The sequence below is a fragment of the Diabrotica virgifera genome, chromosome 4 (assembly GCF_917563875.1).
Source record: "Diabrotica virgifera virgifera chromosome 4, PGI_DIABVI_V3a".
Taxonomy (NCBI): Eukaryota; Metazoa; Arthropoda; class Insecta; order Coleoptera; family Chrysomelidae; genus Diabrotica; species Diabrotica virgifera.
The window spans coordinates 1429781-1452507 of record NC_065446.1 but is presented as its reverse complement, the minus strand read 5'-3'; the positions used below and the strand labels follow the sequence as shown (position 1 = coordinate 1452507).

The following is a 22727-nucleotide window of genomic DNA, read 5'->3' as shown; positions in this document are numbered from 1 at the left end:
ATGTGCGCTTAGTTGGTTTTACATGCAACAGAACTTTGATTTTATGGAAGTAAGTAGCGATATATTGTTTTATTTGAAAATGAAAAGTTGGTTAGGTGTAACTTATTTGTTTATTACACAAATTATCTGCTGAATGGTAAGTCGTATCATTTATTGGGTTTTACCTGTATGTAGAGCGTAAAAAGCTGAGAATTTTGGTATACTTAACTCAATATTTTAAAATTTGTCATTTATCTGGTTTTCGCAGTATACCGACGATATGTAGTAATTATTATTACATGTACTTGCGCTGGACAATTTTCTCTGTGACATGGTGACAAGAAAATACAGTGTGTTTTATATGTTCGTTCATGAGTATTCTTTCATTTTTCCGACTGTACGTGTGACGATAACATAATTTTATCGTCTAGAGTACGCCAATGAATTAAGTAAAACGTGTTTTTGTACCGTCTTGGACGATATAAAAGTCGGAACGAAAAGCCTACTTGATTATTATTCTTGGAGCGTTGATCGAAGAATAATAGACAACAGCGAGGTACAAGAGGTGAGTTTATGTAGGTAGTATTTCCCGACCATTTTCCGCTGTCGTTTTGACGAGCTGAGCGAATCCGACAGTTTTTCTCTTACCTATCCTTTTATCTATCCTTATACGAGCGGTGATCGTATATCCCCGGCTCCCCGTATATATTTGGCTCCCCGGCGGAAAATCGAGGTCGCCAATGTAACAAGATCGTTGCGTTGTTGCTCCAGGTAACTAAATCAGTCGAAGAAAAGAGTTCGCTTTTTAAGACATTTTTATTTGGAATCAAAACATACAAAAGATAAGATAATTAGCCTTAATTACTCGTTAATTTCGTTAATAAAATATATTTATAATCTATGCATCGAGCTTTCTGTTCGGACCGATGTGACGATATTTTGTACATGAATGAATGATTTTCACGATCGCGTGAAATAGGAATTGCTTTTATTAATACGACATGAACATGTAAGGAAAGGGAAGAAAGGGAATCTCGCTCAGCTCGCCAGATGAAAAGACATTTATTAGGAATATACGATCACCGCTCTTATCATAGGTAAAAGGATAGGTAAGGGTTTAGGATTCGCTCAGCTCGCCAAAACGACAGCGGAAAATGGTCGGGAAATACTACCTACATAAACTCACCTCTTGTACCTCGCTGTTGTTTATTATTCTTCGATCAACGCTCCAAGAATAATAATCAAGTAGGCTTTTCGATCCGACTTTTATATCGTCCGAGACGGTACAAAAACACGTTTTACTTAATTCATTTGCATACTCTAGACGATAAAATTATATTATCGTCACATACGTTTTCTTTTAGTTTCTACTATTTAAGTTATAGACACTTACGGTGCTTAAAATTATTAGCAAATTTTCGTATACGACTCTTACTTTATACAAGCAATTTAAAAATTATGTCGATTTTCTTAATTATTTGGCGATTGTTTCTAAATCAGAAATCAGTCAAATAATGTGTATAAAACTCTCTTTGACACTTCTAAGTGGTAAAAAGGAATATGGAGTGTAAAGAATGATTTGTTGTCAATTATCATTTGACAATTGTCATAAAAAAATTATTTTTTTAGTACCTACTTATGCGGAAAAATAAAAAGTAAGTACTGAAATGGATATTGAAATGTTTATGATTGTTTATACACTAAGCACCAAAATTAACGCACCACCTTAAAAATGTGACATTTTTGATGTCTCGTATTTCCTAAACCTCTTGTCCGATTTGGGGTATTTTTTTTAGTATAATATAGCTTTATTCTTCAAGAATATCCACGTGATAATACTATTGCTAAAAAGGTAAGTGTCATTGTATACCGGGTGTAACAATGATAATGTATTTTTCCTCAAAGTTTGGAATACCCTGTGGAATATTCTAGCGTATATAAAATATTGAAATTAACACTTAACTGTAGCCTTAGGCTTTCTTATCATTTTGCTTTTTGACTCGTTTGCTTATATTACATAATAAAAAAGTTAGGTACTTTAACAACTAGCAATGTTATTCATTAATACAGGGTGTTTCTAAATAAGTGCGACAAACTTTAAGGGGTAATTCTGCATAAAAAAAAATAATGACCGTTTGCTTTATAAACATATGTCCGCAAATGTTTTGTTTCCGAGATACGGGATGTTGAATTTTTTCTTGCAAATTGACGATTTATTTATTGCTCTAAAACCGGTTGAGATATGCAAATTAAATTTGCATATTTTTTTTAAGTTTTTAAGAGGCAGGTATTGCGCATTTTTTACATACAATTAAGAATTTTATATTTACCATTGGCGTGCATACGGGATGTATCTAAAATGTTTATAAGTACCCGTATACACGCCAATGGTGAATATTAAATTCTTAGTTGTATGTCAAAAAATTCGCAGTGACTACAAATGACAAAACCTACCAAATTTCATATGCATATTTTAACCAGTTTTAGAGCAATAAATAAATCGTCAGTTTGTAAGAAAAAATTCAACATCCCGTATCTCGGAAACAAAGCGTTTGCGGACATATGTTTATAAAGCAAACAGTCATTATTTTTTCATGCAGAATTACCCCTTAAAGTTTGTCGAACTTATTTAGAAACACCCTGTATTCATGAATAACATTGTTAGTTGTTAAAGTACCTAACTTTTTTATTATCTAACATAAGCGAATGAGTCAAAAAGCAAAATGTTAAGAAAGCCTAAGGCTACAGTTGAGTTTTAATTTCAATATTTTATATACGCTATAATTTTCCACAGGGTGTTCCAAACTTTGAGGAAAAAACACACTATCATTGTTACACCCGGTATACAAAGACGCTTACATCTTTAGCAATAATATTATTACAATGGTATTCTTGAAAAACAAAGCTATAATATACTAAGAAAATCACTCAAATCGGATAGCAGGTTTAGGATATACGAGACATCAAAAATGTCCCACTTTTAAGGTGGTGCGTTAATTTTGGTGCTTAGTCTATATTTAGTATACATGATATAGCCTTGCAAATATTATTCGTGACAACGTTCCCGATAAATCAGATGTTAAAGATGCCCTCTGGCACGAAAAAATATTTAATTTTAGTCCGCAATTCCGGAATGTCAGACGGTGGATGGATCTGCCTCCTTCAGCATTCCCCATATGAACGCATCAGGTAGCGTTAGGGCTAGTAAGTGGCGATCTTCCAACATGATCGAGCAGTATTCGAAGAGACTCCCTGGCCATGTGACAAGTTGCCCCGTCCTACTGAAACCATTATTAATTTTAAGATTGGGCCATTTTCGCGACCTTTTCTATATTATCGGAAATAGCACTCCACGATAAAAAAAATTTCTGCAAAACTGAGAACCATCCTGAAGCACCTAACAGTAACTCAATACGTTTCGGCGCATGAAACATACAAAGAGGCATACTCATTTCAGTAAGTAGGGTAGAGTGAGGTTAACTGGACATCTATTGAAAAAAAAATTATTTACTTACTGTCTGGTTCATAATAAGCCAATATTTATCCTGTGTTTCGTTGTTATTTGACTAACCATTTAATACGGTTTTTTAAGTTCAATAAATATCTATAGGAATAGGGGGATGATTTTCGTAATAATCTGCAATTTTGACCAGTTAACCTACCTAGTAGGTTAACTGGAACATGGAAGTGGGCTAACTGAACAGTATGATATACCAAAAAAATGGGTAAAGAAAATAGGAAATCTTTTTAACAAACGCTTTGAACTAATATAAAGTAAAATCAAATTCATCAAAGTCTATGTTAAAAGAAATCATGTTAGCAAACCTGGCACTGCTACTTTTTATTGGCACAGGCGTTTGTAAATAATATCATCAATAGGAGCAAAACCGGGGTCGCCTTCCAAGAAATATCGTGTTTGGTTATGGCGTTTCATAAAACTAACATCATAGCCGTTTAATAAATTGTCATCAATGTGAACCACATAATGCCTACAGGTTGCATTAGTCTTACCATAAACATTTGCAATAGCATAGTCCCCTTTTGAAACTTTGGGTGGATTGGATTCTACATCGTCAAAATCTTCTGGTGAATCGAAACTTTCTTGGTAACTGACACTTTCGTTACTGGAAGATGTGCTTTCTCTAAATACACGTTTTTTATAACTTGTCTCTTAGTTTGATTTATTTTTACTTTTTATTGACCTTTTCTTCTCGAATCCTAGCTTATTTTTCTAAATTTTGTGTGCCACCTTTCTCGCGAATGCCATATCGCGATTCTATTGGTTAAAAATCTGTATCGTAATGAAAATCTGTATCATAATGAAGTCCATTATGATACAGGTAGTGACATCATAATTAATTGAGATATTATAGTATGAGAATAGAAAAAGGTAACAACGACACAGGGCGCAATATCTAGATTTTAAGACAACTAAATTGTAGCTGAATTTGATTTCGCCCATATTATAATTTTGTCTGACTCCTTAGCAGTATTGAAATCTATTGGTAAATATATGGACCCCCAAACATCCAAGACTGACCATACATTTATAGAATTAAACATATTAAACAAATTCTTTTAACCAAAGGGATCAATGTACATTTTATCTGGATTAAAGCACACGCAGGATTTGAACATAATGAGTATGTCGACTTATAGGCTATTGATTATGTACTATAGAAATGAACTACAACGTTAACGGGGTTTTATTATTTCATATGGTCAACGAATCTCTATATATGAAAAAACCGCGGAGTGCTACCATTTAAAGGGGTGCGCTTTTGAGAAATGGGTGAATTAGTACCTGGGCACAGGTTACATTAGGGTGAGTTCTATGAACTTTTGGTACAAACACGTCTACATAAAAATTATTCCTGGTTAAATTTCATATCTAAATATAAATTTTTAAAGTCAAGGATACTTTTTTTACAAAAATATATTCAAAATAAAAAGCACAAAGAAACCCAAAAGAAAGAAATTTTGTTTTTTGTCCCATAACTTTTGTCCACGGAGATATAGGTATAGACATTGTTTCACAGAAAAAAGAATGTGTGTGTACTTTGTACGCACGTAAGAAGTTATACTTCTATTATATGATTTAAACGAAATTAATATACTTTTTATTTATATTTTGTTTAAATATTAAACTAATTTATACTTACTACTTCTCAAACATTTTTATTAGAACAGTGCCAAAAATTAAAATAATAAAAGAATAAAACACACACAAACACATTAAGAGGATCGTTACGTATTTTCGGCTGCAATGCTATTCAAATGGGGATTCATTTTTTTCGAATCCTGAGAAAACTAATAAGTATTTTTGAAAAATTGAAACGCAGAATGAAAGATTACGTTATTAGCGAGGGTCGAAAGTCCCTGAGAACTTCTATAATGTTTATTTTAATATGTTAGAGGGGTGAAAAACTAAGAGAAAATTTAGTGTGATTTTTAATTTCAAATATATCGTTCAAAATAAACTTTTTATTTATTCTAAGGGACTTTCGGCCCTCGGTAATAATTTAGTCTTTCATTCTGCGTTTAAATTTTTCAAAAATATTTATTGGTTTTTTCAGGATTCGAAAAAAATTAACACAATACCGTGGTAATATTTTCCAAATCTATTTTTGTCTTACAACGCACTCAGCCGAATATAATATTGTCAGCATATATTGTCAGTCAGACACTGACAATCAGTGACAATTTTAAATATTTGACATTGCATCGGGAATAATGTTGAGTTATTGATTAAATATTATTATATTATATTATATATATTGATTATTATATTATATTATATTATATTGATATATAGTGTATTTGATAAATAATTGTTTTAAGACGTGAACTTAATAAAAAGTTATTTATTGTGTATTATTTGTGGAAGATCCAAGCAGAGAATACATCAGGATAATATATTCTGTGATCCAAGTATTTTGTTAAAGATGTTCAAAATTGTAAGCGTTCCATAACAATATATTATTAAAAAATCACTTTAACACTTTTCCTCTTTTCTCGATTGAGTATTAGTCTTTGTTGTACATATAAATTATTACAATCACTGAATACATAGTTCGTGAAAAAATTATCACATTTATTAACTGAATTAATAATTTGCAATTATAAAAATAACAGTTATCCAAGAACATTCAAAACCCATCTCTTTACATTAATGATGACATTTTCAAGGAGAATGACATTCTAGTAATGTTTACATATCCATACCAGTGTGAATTTTACTACACGTAATTTGCCGTGTAAAGACAGAAAAAGTAGGGATACACGTAAAATATTTGCGAATTATGTACCCATAGCCTTAAACAAGCCACAAATGATGTCTGAACATTAATTGTCGAAAAATTTTTTAACTAAATACGTATTTTCTGAAAATACAATTATATAATAAATATACTTACAATCATAAAATGTATTAAAAAAAACAAAAAGAAAGTTTCTATTGGGACTCGAACCAGCGCTGATAAGAGCGGTTGGTATTGGAATTCATTCGCCTTCTCCGCTTAGCCACAGACACTATGTGTCATTATTTACGAAGATCGACTAACTAAACGGATTAAACTTGTGATATTTTGATATTTTGGAAATTGATCAAATTATTTTAATTTTGAATTGAAATGATTTAGAATTGAAAAAATACAACAAAACATAGAGTAAAAAAACAATATATTAGGTGAATATTGATAGAAATTTTGATGGTAATCAAATTATATAAATAAAAGTATTACATACTATGTATTTTGGCAGATCAAATAGGTAGGTTTATACCCATGACACATTAACAATTATTACGTACCTGTTGCTTTTAAAAACTATTTAAAAGTCATTACAATATTATAAACTTTTTTGTTTCTGTCCTGACAACAATAAAACTAATATATTATACATTTGTTTACCTTTACCTTTACCTCCAAACCACAGCTGCCATATCGGATAATTTTTGACATGTCATTTGAACATCCAATCAGAACAAAGTTAAAATGCGCATGCGCCGGGCTGATAGGTTTTAACATATAAAAAAATCACCCTCTATCGCCGGTAAAGAAGTATAACTTCAAAAAGATAACTAAATTATAAGACATTATTCCACAATTAGGTGAAAAAACGATTTTCCATTTTTTTAGGGTTATGGCACTATCGAAATCGGGGTGCGAAAGTTGATAGGTATTTTCCTTCGGAAATTTTTTCCTTTAATATTATAATCTACAACAACCGAGTTTTTTAACTGTTCAGTCGCCTAATAGTTTTTTGATGAGAATATTATTTTATAGGGCATTTTATGGAACTATTTAGTTGATATTTCAATTTCATATTGTATATGAACTTTCGTTATGTCTGATTTTAATGCAATGAAATTTGTTAGTTTTTATTTCTGATTTTCATTAATTTTAAGTTATAGGTAATATTTATGCTCTAATTTAATTGTGATATTTATTTTACATTCTGAGAAGTCAATTTGGATTTATACTTAATGTACCTACCTATAATAATTAAGTATCTATATTATAAATAATATTTTATGATGTTTATCCCTTAACCACTGACATGCGGTATGTCATACCTTGCCGAAAATATATTTTGGTGTAAAACTTGTTTTATAAAATATTCATAGAAAACCATGTGTGAACCTTCCAGTGGTGTGTAATTGTACCTGCTCCCAACTGCTGCACTTTTAGTATGGTTTAGTTTTTGAGCTACGTTGACGTAAAGTTTTCTTGCGGTATCATGTACCGCATGTCAGTGATTACGTTTCTATAGTTACAAGCAGTCCAGTGTATCCAGTCATCCATTTGTTGTACCTTCAATTAGAAAGTACTATTTTATTATTTTTGAGGTACCAATACTCAAACATCTTGGATTTTAAAGCACCCTAAAATATGTCTGTGTAGATATTGGCGTTGAATCCGACCCGGGCCGACCGTCACATGTAACACCGTTGCCGTATCCTCTATTTTTTCATACTATCACGTTACAATTTTTTGTGATATTATATTTGTGTGTGAAATGTATCATTTTTGTGTATTTTAGGTATGTTCTAATATGTTATGTATATATAGGTTTTTACTTGATTATTTTAAATCATTGTGACGTTTAACTTGCTAGAAACCTTGTAATATTGTGTACCTAATGTGTTAAAAGTAAGTAGTTTTGAAACACCAATTAAGTAAAGTTTATTATGTTGTTGTTTTCACCAATTTTAAAAAAAATGTGAAAACATTGAATTGTCCACGCCCGTCTGTCCGTCCGTCCGTCTTGTCTGTCTGTTTGCAAACTCAACTCCTTCGTTATTATACCAGGTAGAATGACAAATGAGGTGTCAAATGAAAGCTTATCCAAGGATGGTACTAAAGGTGAGAAATTTAACCTAGGCTGTCTGTCCGTCTGTCTGTCCGACCGCGTATATGATTCCTTCGCCACTGTACCAGGTAGAATGACAAATGAGGTGTCAAATGAAAGCTTATAATCCAAGGATGGTACTAAAGATGAGAAGTTTGACATAGGCTGTCTGTCCGCCTGTCCGTCCGACCTGGTATAGTGACGAAGGAGTTATATTCGCGGACAGACAGACAAACGGACAGACAACCTAGGTCTAATTTCTCACCTTTACTACTATCCTTGAATTATAAACTTTCAGTTGACACCTCATTTGTCATTCTACTTGGTATAGTGACGGATGAGTTATACTCGCGGTCGGACGGACAGACGGACAGACAGCCTATGTCAAACTCCTCATCTTTAGTACCATCCTTGTATTATAAGCTTTCATTTGACACCTCATTCGTCATTCTACCTGGTATAGTGATGAAGGAGTTATATTCGCGGTCGGACGGACAGACAACCTAGGTCTAATTTCTTACCTTTAGTACTATTCTTGGATTATAAGCTTTAATTTGACACCTCATTTATCATTATACCTAGTATAATGACGGAGAAGTAAATGTTATTATTCTATTATTCTTGTAGGTATATTTAACATTGATTGAAATTATGAAAGAAATATATAGAAAACAGCATGGCAACACTGTGATGCACAAACATAAAAATGCAGCCACATTCTGCTGTGCCAGCTGTGCGTTACATAGGGTGCTTTAAAATCCAAGATGTCCGTTTTTTTGTAATTCAGTAAGACTCTCCACCATTTTGTTAACATTATGCATGTGTTCATAATTTTCTTGAAAAAATAAGGTTTATTTTATTTTTAGCAGTATTTTATTCTACAGTACTGTGATTCCGTAGTTGATGTAAAAACAAATACAGTGATATAAGACAAATTCATATTGAAAACAAAGGATAATAGGTAACGGTATAACATACCGCATGTTGAAGTCTACGTCCAGAAACATCAATGTCAGCAGATTTTTAGAAAATTACCGAATTAACAAAAACCTATTTTTGTTAATCACAGTAAACCTATTTTACAATATTAAACATAAACTTTTTAATCGTTAAATGATTTAATCTGATAGTATAAACCTTTCTTTTTATGTAAAATCTGTATAAGTAAAAAAATTGTAAAATTGGCGAATGGATTAAGTGTCCGCAGGCATATAAACCCAAATAAACAACAAGCTTTTCTTTTCATAAAAATGAATAAACATTTTCATTTCGTTGCAAAACGAAACGAAAGCTGTCGTATATTTAAATTCGTTCAGAGAGCGCTACAAGCACTCTGACCGGTTTCAAAACTTGTTAGTTTATTATCAGAGAATATATATTATGTAGCTATCTCTGAACAAACTAAAATAATTCAGGCTTACTAGCCTGATAGCTACATATGGATTCTCTGATAATAAACTGACAAGTTTTGAAACCGGTCAGAGTGCTTGTAGCACTCTCTGAACGAATTTAAATATAAGACGGCTTCGGTTTCGTATTGCAACGAAATGAAAATGTTTATTCATTTTTACTCTTAAGTTCAGTTTACTCCTATTTGAGTTTAAGGGTCCATTTTTCGTTGGAATTTTTCCGCGCTGGGCAGGTGAGTTGTGAAATGCAAATTGTAGAATTCCCTCATCTTCTTTTTGCTCCAGCATCCGTTTGGCTTACATTTTTAGAAGACATAAATATGAGGCTGTAACCAGAAAATGGCCCCAATAAAGTTTTTAATTTAATATTATTTTAAATTTTATTAGATTGAAAACTTTGACTCATTTCTTTTTAATTTGGAGCTTTCACAAATCAGGTAGACCCAATAGTTTAGGCATAATGAGGTTGTAGATAAAAGCATTCTGGTATAAACAATTTAAATTTTTCAATAACTATTATACAGGGTGTCCCGAAAAGATTGGTCATAAATTATACCACAGATTTTGAGGTCAAAAATAGGTTGATTGAACCTCACTTACCTATATACAATAGTGCACACAAAAAAAGTTACAGCCCTTTGAAGTTACAAAATGAAAATCAATTTTTTTTCATATATCGAAAACTCTTAGAGATTTTTCATTGAAAATGGACATGTGGCATTCTTACGCTAGCAGCATCTTAAATAAAAATTAAAGTAAAATTTGTGTACCCCATAAAAAATGTATGGGGGTTTTGCTCCCTTAAACCCCCCCAAACTTTTGTGTACGTTCCAATTACATTATTATTGTGGCACCTTTAGTTAAACACAATGTTTCTAAAACTTTTTTGCCTCTTAGTACTTTTTCGATAAGCCAGTTTTTATCGAGATATTTTGAATATTTGTCGAATCCACCACATATTTGTATATGGTTAAGTACCTATGATATTTATACCTGTTAATATTCTGAAAATTTATTTATAATGTACATTTTTAGGTATATTTTGAAGAAGAGGCCACATCTCGATAAAAAGTGACTTATCAAAAAAGACTAGGAGGCCAAAAAGTTTTAAAAACACTGTGTTTACCTAATGGTACCACAATAATATTTTAATTGAAACGTACACGAATATTTGGGGGGCTTAAAGGAACAAAACCCCCTTAGAATTTTTATGTAAACACATTAAAAAAGAAGCCGCATCCGATAAAAATTGGCTTACCGAAAAAATACTAGAAGGCAAAAAAGTTTTAAAAACGTTGTGTTTAACTAATGGTACCACAATAATAAATTAATTGGAACGTACACAAAAGTTTGGGGGGTTTAAGGGATCAAAACCCCCATAAAATTTTTATGGGGTGGAAAAATCTTACTATAATTTTGTTTTAAGATGATCCTGCCACAAGAATGATACATGTCCATTTTCAATAAAAAATCTTTAATAGTTTTCGATATAAAAAATATATTTTCATTTTGTAACTTCAAAGGGCTATAACTTTTTTTATGGGCACATTTGTACTAAGGTAAGTTAGGTTCAATCGAACTATTTTTGACTTCAGAATGTATGGTATAATTTATGACCAATCTTTTCGGGACACCCTGTACAAGTGCTTGAAATTTTTATAGCTGAATATTTATGATATATGGCCTCACTCTCACTCGAAATTAAGGTTTTTTGTTATATTTTAAAAAAGTGACTACCTAGTAAAATCGACTTTTATAGCTTTTTGTAATAAATAAGCAACAAATTATTAAAAATAACTTTACAGACTCTTATATGTAAAATTGTCTTACTTTTCCTTGTAATTGTCCGGACTTCACCTTTAGTATCTATTTAAAATCATATAGCGATCTTACATTGTTTATCAGAGTTTTCAAAACTATACTTTTGAAAAAACTATCACTAGCAAAATTATCACTATACTTTTCAAAAACATTTGTTAAATACCTGTATCGTTGGATGTCTTGGGTAAATCGTTACGTCTCTGGTCTAGTAGCCTACTTTATTGAACTATCTAGCAGTTCACAGGCAAATTATTATTTTTGTTAAAATAATAATTTGAAAAAACCCAAAAAAAAAATCAAAACTGACTGAATTTATTTATACTGATCGACTTAACTGCACTTATTTGGTTGTACGAGTATTAAAACCTTTTTTAATCCAAATTTGACTTCTCTGTGAGATTATAACTATGTATACCTGGTATACCTACATTAGTCCTGTCGCCAGGGGGGGTACAACGGCCTCGTTAATTCAGATGGACTTACCCAAGTTTTTTTTATGTATTTTGACCCGTAGAACACGAATTTTTTGGGTAACAGTTGATCCGGATGTCGATAAGATTGTTATAGACCAAGAACTTGAGGAATCAAATAACAGCGATTTTTGGCAAAACAAAACAATATTTTGTATTTTTTGGGTCATTTTAAGCAAAAAATATTTCTACAAGTTTTTTAGTAGGATGCACAGTTTTCGAGATAAACGCGGTTGAACTTTGAAAAAATCGAAAAACTGCAATTTTTAAACCCGAATAACTTTTGATTAAAAAATAAAATAGCAATTCTGCTTAGCGCCTTTGAAAGTTCAAGTCAAATTATGTCGGTTTTGATTATTTGCATTGCTAAAAATTTATTGTGTTATTGTTAAACAAAGCTACAAACAACTAGTGCGTGAGTGATGTTTCTATGATTTCTCATTTAAAATCGAACGAGTAGGTAGAATAGGTACTAGTGCAATCAAGACTATTTCTACGTTACATGCGTTAAAACGCATGTAAAAGCACGGGAAACCCTACGTGTTTATAGCTTTGTTAAACAATAAAAAAATAAATTTTTACCAATGCAAATAATCAAAACCGATATAATTTGACTTAAACTTTCAAATGCGGTAAGCAGACTTGCTATTTTATTTTTTAATCAAAAGTTATTCGGGTTCAAAAATTGCAATTTTTCGATTTTTTTAAAGTTCAACCGCGTTTATCTCGAAAACTGTGCATCCTACGAAAAAACTTGTAGAAATATTTTTTACTTAAAATGGCCCAAAAAATACAAAATATTGTTTTGTTTTGCCAAAAATCGCTGTTATTTGATTCCTCAAGTTCTTGGTCTATAACAATCTTATCGACATTCGGATCAACTGTTACCCAAAAAATTCGTGTTCTACGGGTCAAAATACATAAAAAAAACTTGAGTAAGTCCATCTGAATTAACGAGGCCGTTGTACCCCCCCTGGCGACAGGACTACATTAATATTATCATAAGACAATCATAATATATTTACTTATTTAGCAGTAGCTGTAATATAATGTATTCTTAAAAATCTGACTGTATACCTGATCTACTATATTTGTAATACTGTTAATAATTCCTGTAAATGTATACCTATTGTGATGTTAATTAAAGCAATAGAAAAAAGTTCTTGTCTTGTTCTTGTTCTTTTAATGTCCACAGTAGACCACTTGTACTCTACTACAAAGTTATTGAGAAAAACAGCCGTCAATAAAGAAGGTCACCTGGTGTAAGTAGACTTACAAAAAGCATATGACAGTGTGCCCCTCAACAAACTATGGTCAACGTTACAGCAAACCAACATTAAACATATGGTCTTATCAAAGCGGGCAAAGTCTGTATAATGGAACGACTGCAAAAATTAAAACTGGATCAAGGATATCTAATGGGATTTAAGGTCACGAAATGACTGAAGCAGGACTGCTGTATTTCGCCTGCTGGTTTCAAAATTTATCTGTAACAAGCGCTCAAACTTTGGAAAAAAATGTAATAGCATGGGAATACCTCTCAATGACGAGACAACACTATACATTCTGTGTCACAAAGCCTCTATGATAACGGGTAAACCTAGAAACACGTGTCAGGGGATGGCAAGAGACTAGATTTGGATCAAAACGAAATCGTCTATTTTTATTTGGTTTCACGCTATACTCGGCTGCAGAGTACAAAGTGATGGCGATTAGGACGGGTAAACTGCTGATGTTTTAGTGGAATAAATTCCCAGCATCGCCCGATGGCATGAATATGCCTCAGGTTCACAGTTTACCTTAATCGTTATCGACACCCACTTCATCTTACCTCGTTCCATACCATCGTCGGTATTACATACCGTATGTCAGAGGCTACGTCCTTAAACACACATGTCTGTAATTACGGGTTAAAGATAAATAATCTCTTTGTATGGTTTGTACAGTATAAATACAGTTGCACGTTATCCGCGTATAGCAAGTGACGTCACATGAAACCAACACAAAAAATAACTAAGTCGTAGGTCTGTTCCTTTTTATAGTTGTTTAGCCAAGTACACTGGAATTACAGCAACTAGAAATATTTTATTATTTACCTTAAATATTAATTTGTTTTGTTGTATAATCCACTTCTGCAATAATTATGTGATTGTCAATATTATCTTTGCCTTATCCCTATGCGGGGTCCGCTTTCCTAATTACATTTCTCCACACAATTCTATCTTGGGTCATATCAATGTCAATCCCCTTTACCAACATGTCCTGCCTTATCGTCTCGCCCCAGGTCTTCTTTGGTCTTCCTCTCCTACTCCTTCCAGGAATCTGCACTTCAGCTATTCTTCGTATTGGGTGATTAACGTCTCGACGTTGAACATGACCAAACCATCTTAACCTATGCTCTCTCATTTTGGCATAATTGGTGCCACACCTAGACTTCCCCTAATATACTCATTTCTAATTTTATCCTTCTTTATCACTCCACTCATCCATCTAAGCATTCTCATTTCCGCCACATGCATTCGTTGTTCCTCTTTCTTCTTCACTGCCCAACATTCAGTTCTGTACATCATAGCCGGTCTTAAGGCTGTTTTATAGAATTTTCCCTTCAGCTTCATTGGAATTTTTCTATCACACAACACACCACTCGCTTCTTTCCACTTTATCCATCCATCTGTAAATTTTACTGCATGCATCTCCATCTATTTCTCCATTACTCTGTAATACCGATCCCAGGTACTTAAAACTATTGCTTTTTACAATCAGTTCACCATCCCAAGATACCATTTTATTTGTAGTAACTCCATATTTACATGAACATTCCAAATATTCTGTTTTTGTCCTACTAAGTTTTAAACCTTTTTCCTTCAGAGCTTGCCTCCACTGTTCCAGTTTTTGCTCTAGGTCTCTTTCACTATTTCCTACTAACACGACATCATCAGCATACATTAAGCACCATGGAATGTTACCCTGTAGTTTTGCTGTTATCTGGTCCAAAACTAATGAGAATAAATACGGACTAAGCACAGAGCCTTGGTGAAATCCTACTTTCACATGAAATTTATCAGTCTCTCCCACACCTGTCCTAACACTAGTCGTTACTCCCTCATACATATCCCTCACAATCTTTACATATTCACCAGGGACTCCTTTCTTATTGAGTGCCCACCACAGAATCTCTCGAGGAACTTTATCATATGCTTTCTCAAGATCAATGAGTACCATATGAGCGTTTGTTTCTTTACTTCTGTATTTTTCCATCAACTGCCTTATAATGAAAATTGCATCTGTTGTTGATCTGCCCTGCATAAAGGCAAATTGATTCTCGGATATTTGGGTCTCTTCACGTATCCGTCTATCAATTACTCTTTCCCATATTTTCATGGTGTGGCTAAGCAGTTTTATAGCCCTGTAGTTTGTACATTGTTGTATATCTCCCTTGTTTTTGTAAACAGGTACCAGTATACTGCTTCTCCATTCGTCTGGCATTTGTCCAACTTCCATAATTCTATTAAATAGACCTGCTAGCCACCTTGTTCCTGTCTCACCCAATGCTCTCCATAGTTCCCCAGGAATATCATCCGGTCCTACCGCTTTTCCTTTCTTTATTTTTTGAAGCGCTTGAGCCACTTCCTCGTTTGTTATTTTGGTGACCGCATTGCTGCTACTGTCTCCGTTGACTCTACAGGCTGTCTGTCAAATTCTTCATTTAATAAACTGTCAAAGTACTTTCTCCATCTCTTTTTGACATCCCTTTCGTGAACTAGTATTTTATTATTTTCATCTCGGATACATCTAATCTGATTAAAATCTTTTGCTCTCTGTTTGGCTATTTTATATATCTTCGTTTCGCCTTCCCTGATATCAAGTTGATCGTATAGGTTTGAATACGCTTCTGCTTTGGCTTTTGCTACTGCTACTTTCGCTTCCTTCTTCGCCACCATATAGTTTTGAAGATTTGTGTCGGATCTGGTTTCTGCCACTTTTTATATAATTTTCTCTTCTCTTTTATTTTTCCTTGTACTTCGTTTGACTACCACCAAGTCTCTTTATCCTCAAACTTTTTCCTGACGTTTTGCCAAGTATTTCAATAGCAGCCTCTCTAATACTACTGGCCATTTTTCTCCAAATTGTATTAGGGCTTCCTTTCATGTTCCAACATATTTTTTCTACTATTCTTCTTCTGAATAGACCTTCTTTCTCATCTTTTAGCAGCCACCACTTGATTTTTTGTGGTCCTCTCCGATATTTTTGTTTCTTTTCGCTTTTTACTTCGATGTCCAGAACAAGCAGCTTATGTTGTTGGCTTACTGTCTCACTAACTATTACATTGCAGTCCTTGCATTCACGTATGTCTTCTTTCCTTATCATAAAGTAGTCTATTTGGAATTGATGTTGTCCACTTTTGTATGTAGGTAATAAAGTTGAGTTTCTCTCTTTTTAAAGAATGTGTTAACAATCACCATATCCAATACTGTTGCTAATTCAAGCATATCATCTCCAGCTTCATTTCTAGTTCCAAAGCCTAATCCCCCATGTATTGCTTCGTATCCTGCCTTGGCTTGGCCCACATGTGCATTGAAATCACCTCCTATTATAACTTTCTCCTCTGACGGAATAGCACTCAGGACGTCTCCTAATTGGTCATAGAAAGCTCTTCTTTCATTCTCACCCAGACCTGTTTGAGGAGCATACACGCACACAACATTCATATACCTCTTTATCAATACATATTTCACTGACATCATTCTATCACTCGTTCTTACAACTTCCACTACGTTATCTTTCATTTCACTATCAGCAATTATACCAACTCCATTTCTAGTGTTACTACTCCCTGCATACCACAACTTGTAACCTTCACCTAATTCTTTCGCCCTTTGACCTTTCCACCTAGTTTCTTGAATGCAAGCAATTTGAACTCTCCTTCGTTTGAACGCATCCACTAATTCCAGACTCTTACCTGTAAGACTACCAAGATTCCACGACCCTATCCTGAACGAAGATCCGAACGGAGGCTTATTTTACTTCCGGTATATTTTACCTCATCAGATGCCATCATTTCAGTATACATTTTTATATCTTTGGAGAAGGTCTTTTCATTTTTATGACCTGAAAAGATTTTGTTTGGATATTTGATGCCTGAATGCCTTTTCTATCAGCACCATACCCTGCCCTGCACGTTTAGCCAATACACCACCAATGCAACCAAAGTGCAGTATTACCCCACACCCACCTGCATTTTTCTGTATAGTCCAGGATCCCTACTGTAAGGACTGCCCTATAAGCCAATGTATTGTTGCCCGTATCCCGCCACTAGGAGGCACGTACTTTATTCGGGATACTATAATTATGTGATTTTATTTGATTTAAAATGAATTCAGAATTTTTTTTTAATTTGGCAACAATGTCAACTTAGATCTCAGTGGTGGGATCACGATCAGTAGAATGGTAGAATGCTGACGTCACAAAAATAATTCTACAATCGACAATTTTGGTATCACGTTAACACGCTTGGGAAAGTAGAATCGGTGCTCGGCAATGTTCGGATATTCTACTAGCCATGTTAAAAATATCGCTTCTTCTTCTTAAAAATATTGCTGTTTGACGTGTGGTTGTCTTTATTTTGTGGTGGTTGTATTCAAAAAGCTAACCTAAAGAAAGATTATAATTTGTGATTATTTTCAATTTGTATATTTTTGTCTTGGGTTGTTTGGAACTATTTTATTAGAAATCACTAAATTTTTAAATTTTACCTGTGACTAGAGAACATTGTTATATTAAGGTATTTTTATGTAGGTATTTTTTCTATAAATTCCTGTTACTGTAAAGGAAAAATAACACATTAATAAGTTGTAGGTTCATATCATTATTATTAATATATTTTGATGTTTATATTAAATACCGATATAGTTCGACGTTCAGATGCTTCCTGCTCGGATACTTGGTCATATACAAAGAAATGAGCAATTAAGAAATGAAATAAATAGGTATAATATAGAGGAGAATAATGAGAAGGGAAAGTGATGCATTTACTTTAGGAGTTTGTAGATCTATTTATATCAACAACAGACATAGTGAACTATTTAATTATTAATTATTATTAATATATTTTGATGTTTATATTAAATACTGATATAGTTCGACTTTTAGATGCTTCCTGCTCATATACAAAGAAATGAGCAATTAAGAAACGAAATAAATAGGTATAATATAGAGGACAATAATGAGAAGGGAAAGTGATGCATTTACTTTAGGAGTTTGTAGATTTATTTATATTAACAACAGACATGGTGAACTATTTTTTTGAGAGGCTTATACCTCATAATATGTGATAATCCGTTCATCCAAGCAGTGTTGAGCCTTCACTGTAAATTTTTACCTCACTTATTTTTATGCAATAAGTTCCTATCAAAGAGTAGTCGGTCAGAGCTATCAGTTATTTTTCGTCCGCTATAACTTTTCCCACGTGTAGCGATTCATTTTCAAACAAATTAAGTCAAAACATAAAGTGAAATGAACGTTGATGTGTATATACATTTTGTATACTAATATACTAAACACATCGGCGTACGTTTCACTTTATGCCTATATATAACTACTATATCAATTGCCTAAAATACTGTTAGCAACCGTTTAAATGATGTAACAAATTTAACAATTGAACATCTAAGTGAAGAGTCGATTATCTTTCCTACTACATTCGTTCAAAAAGAGAATTTTAAAAGAAAATTTATGCAGAAGTTTAACTTTCCTGGCTGTGTAGGGGCCATAGTTTGCACACATGTTGCTATAATTGCTCCAACGGAACGGGAACATAACTATCTTAATAGAAAAGTTATCTTTCTAAAAATGTAGAAATTGTAACACTCGTTATATAACACTACTTACTTGTAATATTATATTATGTACTATATGCTGCCAATAATCAATTTATAAAAATAATGTATTATCACATAATATATTATATTGCAAATATCACAAAAATTTGTAGTATTTGTTGATATTTGTGTTGAAAAAACTTTGACTAACAAAATAAAGAATAAGTAAAAAATTACAATCTTTTAGGTGTGTGATCCAGACTTAAAAATTTTAAACATCGATGCTAGATGGGGAGGTGCAACACATGATGTGGAGAAACTCAAATGTAAAACTTTTTTGCAGCAGATCGTTTAAAATAGAGATCAAAGCATTTTCCATTTCTATTCTGGCAAAGATTACTTTCACTTCTTAGTTATCTTTGCTGGACGGTGAAGCTTTATATCTTATTATGAAGTATTTTGAACATAAAACTTTTGTTTTATGGATGCATTGATCAAATATCTTAAAGAAATGTTTATTTAAAGTTTCATAATAATTTTTATAAGTAGTTTAATATTATTACTTATTTTTGCACTAGAAATAATAATTGTAAAGCTTCATTGACTAATGGCCAGTTTCACCAAAGATGAATAGTAGTTTATTCGATGAATAAAATTATTCAACTGATAAAACTGACACAACTATGTTTCTCTAACGTCAAATAGTACTTATTTTATTTAGGGCCGGTTGTTCGAACGCTAATCAACAATGATCATTATCAAATAATTAATTACTCTCACCAACTGTCAATGTCAACTTTGTTTGGGTTGCTAAAAACATAATTGATTACAATTCTGAGACTATAATCAATTAATATAACAATAATTATTAACATAATTGATAATAAATCTCATAATTGTAATTAATTATGTTTTCAGCAACCCAAACAAAGTTGACATTGACAGTTTTGGTGACAGTAATTAAATATTTGATAATGATCATTGTTGATTAGCGTTCGAACAACCGGCCCCAATTCATCAAATAAATATTTACTCTTCAAATGAATTGACGAGTTAATCTCACTTTAAATATCTATATAAAGAAAATTTGTCAATTTAATTTTAAATTATCAAACTATTCACTGATTTATTTGTTGTTGGTGAAACTGGCCATAGAGAGTAAAATTGCATTATTTTTCAATTTACATAAATTTGTGGTTTATTTGTGATTTATTCTTTGTTCTTATTTTAGTCTTGGTATGAAACAATGTTAAGACAATACTGTGTGCTTTTTCAGTCCTATGAAAGAAAATGTTTTGGATGTAATAGAGAAGTACTACAACTTTGTTATGAAGATTTGTCTTTATGTTATTTTTATAATGTTCATGGATTATATTTGTTTTTATGTTTTCTTCAGTTTAAATAAAGTTTATGTTTTACCCATTATTGATTTTTATTTCAACCTGAAAATTATAATGATAATAGTAAGAGGATTCTGAGGTTTTTCTGCAGAAACAATGCATTTTTTGAGAAAAAATATTTCACAAAAATTAAGGTTAATTTTGTAAAAGTCAGACTGTCCTCTGTAGTTAATTTACATATATTTTTATATTGTTCTGAAGCTGCTTCTTTGTGATATCGTATGCAATATACTATTTTATTGTGAAATATTCCACGATTTAGTTAAAAATAAAATTTATTAACGTTTCAACTTCCAAGTCGGAAATCGTTATTGAAATACAAAATCTTAATTAATATTTTAGTACTCATTAATAAGTTGAATTAAAATTGATTATATTAATTTATATTTTATATTTCGATAACTGCTTCGGAAGTGGAAGTTAAAACATCAATAAATTTCATTTTTCACTTAAATTGTGGCTTTTTCCCAATAAAATAGTAAATCATATATTTTTATTAACTAAACTTATGCCTGGTAGCACCAACAAATCTTAAACTCAGCTCAGCTCATAGATATGGCCGCTTTAAGTTTCACTCACATTGCACCATAATTTTCGATTCTTATCTAAATAAATTAAATAATCCATTGTGCCAAGCTGAAAACTGATCTAAGACTCAATGATGCCACACATACATATATTTCGCAATCTGAGCTTAAGGCACGTCTAAAGTTTAAGATCTGTTGGTGCAACCAGGCATTAAACATCTTTATATAGGTAAGCTTTCAGAATACAAATAATGTGCAAAAGAATAAGCATTTTAATCAAAAGATTAAATTCAAACAAATTTTTATAAAAAAACTACAAATAATTTAAATAACTTATTAAAAACAATCACAGTGAAGGTCAAACTTTTTTTTATCTGCATCAACCACTAGGGTTATTAGCGGTAGGTTTATATATTTACTATAAGTATGGGTTGTTAAACAGTATATAAAATCAAAATGTACCTACAATTATGTAGAAAAAAGTTTTATTCATCTAAGAAACATACAGTGTAAGTAGATACATTCACCAATCTATTTTGAGACAAAATTCTATTCTGTACAGGTTTAAGGTACCAGTATCACGAAGAAATAAAGTTGATGTCTCCAAATAAAGGAAAGCCAAACATGTTATTTAGGTTTGTTGCTTCGTTATCCTGCTATTAGTTATCTCAAAATAAAAACTAATTGTATTTTTGCAAAACAGTCACTATGAAAAACCACGAGAAACTTTCTTTACATGTCTATGAGAAAAACCGTTGATTGAAATATTATGTAAAACATATTAGTGAACATAAACAAGACAAAAAATACGGAAGCGGGAAAAATAAATATCTGTCATATTGCCATATTGGTTCTGTTTTTGTTTATTAACATGAGAAAGAAAGAGATTAACCGTCCTTTCTACAGCTAAGAAGTGGTAGTTTGAGGAGGATTTTTATTCTACAAGGGTGGGGATAAAATTCGACTGGAAACGACCATTCTATTCATCGTGATACCAAATTTACGCTTGCAGGCGATAATCGACGGTTGCTAGGCAACGTGACGTCAGCATTCTACCATTCTACCGATCGTGATCCCACCGCAGACGTTAAACGGTATTTATACTGTACCAACCATATACAGTCCGTCTAATTTACTTACCGTTGCACGTCATTATCTACGCCAGAGATCTAAGTTGACATAGTTACCAAAGTATAAAAAAATCCTGAATCCATTTTAAATCAAATAGATCACATAATTATTGTAAACGTGGACTATACAACAAAACAAATTAATATTCAATGTAAATAAGTAAAAACTTAAGAAATGAGAACAAGAATTAAGTTATAGTCTTTTAACATTTGCACTGCAAGCGTTTTTGCACTGCATTGTTAATAATTATAAAACGGCTCCGAACTCTTGGCATGAAGCCGGTAGGTTTCTTTGTATATGTCTACAATAACAACTAAAAAAGTTGTCAGATACCTCGATTATTCCAAGTCGTGATAAAATTAGGTGAAATTTATATTTTTATAGTAGAGGATCTTTTTATAGTAAAGTAAATAATAAAAACAGTAAAAATAATAAAACAGATACTTATAATAAAGAATATAAACAAATATGAAGTGTAACCCCCTCTGTGGCTCAGTGGTAAGAGCGCCTAACCTTTGGATCGAAAGTTCCGAATGGTAGTGAGTTCGAATCTCACCAGGGTCAGAAATTTTTTCATTTTTTATAAATGAATAAATGAAAATAGTATCTGTCCTTGTGGGATCGGTACTCACCAGAGGGACCGCAGACGTTCGGATACAATTAGCGTCTCTTTGCAAACACAATGACGTCGACTTTGCAAAGTAACAACACACTTACTCAACACACACACTACACATTACACCTGAGTTAGTGATAAGTTATACAATTACGTGGCTAAAGGTTCTAGTTCTAAACCAAGGCCAGAATCAGAGAAAAAATA

The 22727-nt window shown here is 32.3% G+C and overlaps 1 long non-coding RNA gene across 1 annotated transcript; it reads left to right on the top strand.

Moving 5' to 3' along the window:
• Positions 1-17459: 17459 nt before the first annotated feature.
• Positions 17460-20271, top strand: LOC126883455 (uncharacterized). The gene is made up of 2 exons (XR_007697657.1): positions 17460-17823; positions 20081-20271. It is a non-coding gene; the product is annotated as an uncharacterized LOC126883455 (long non-coding RNA).
• Positions 20272-22727: the final 2456 nt, after the last annotated feature.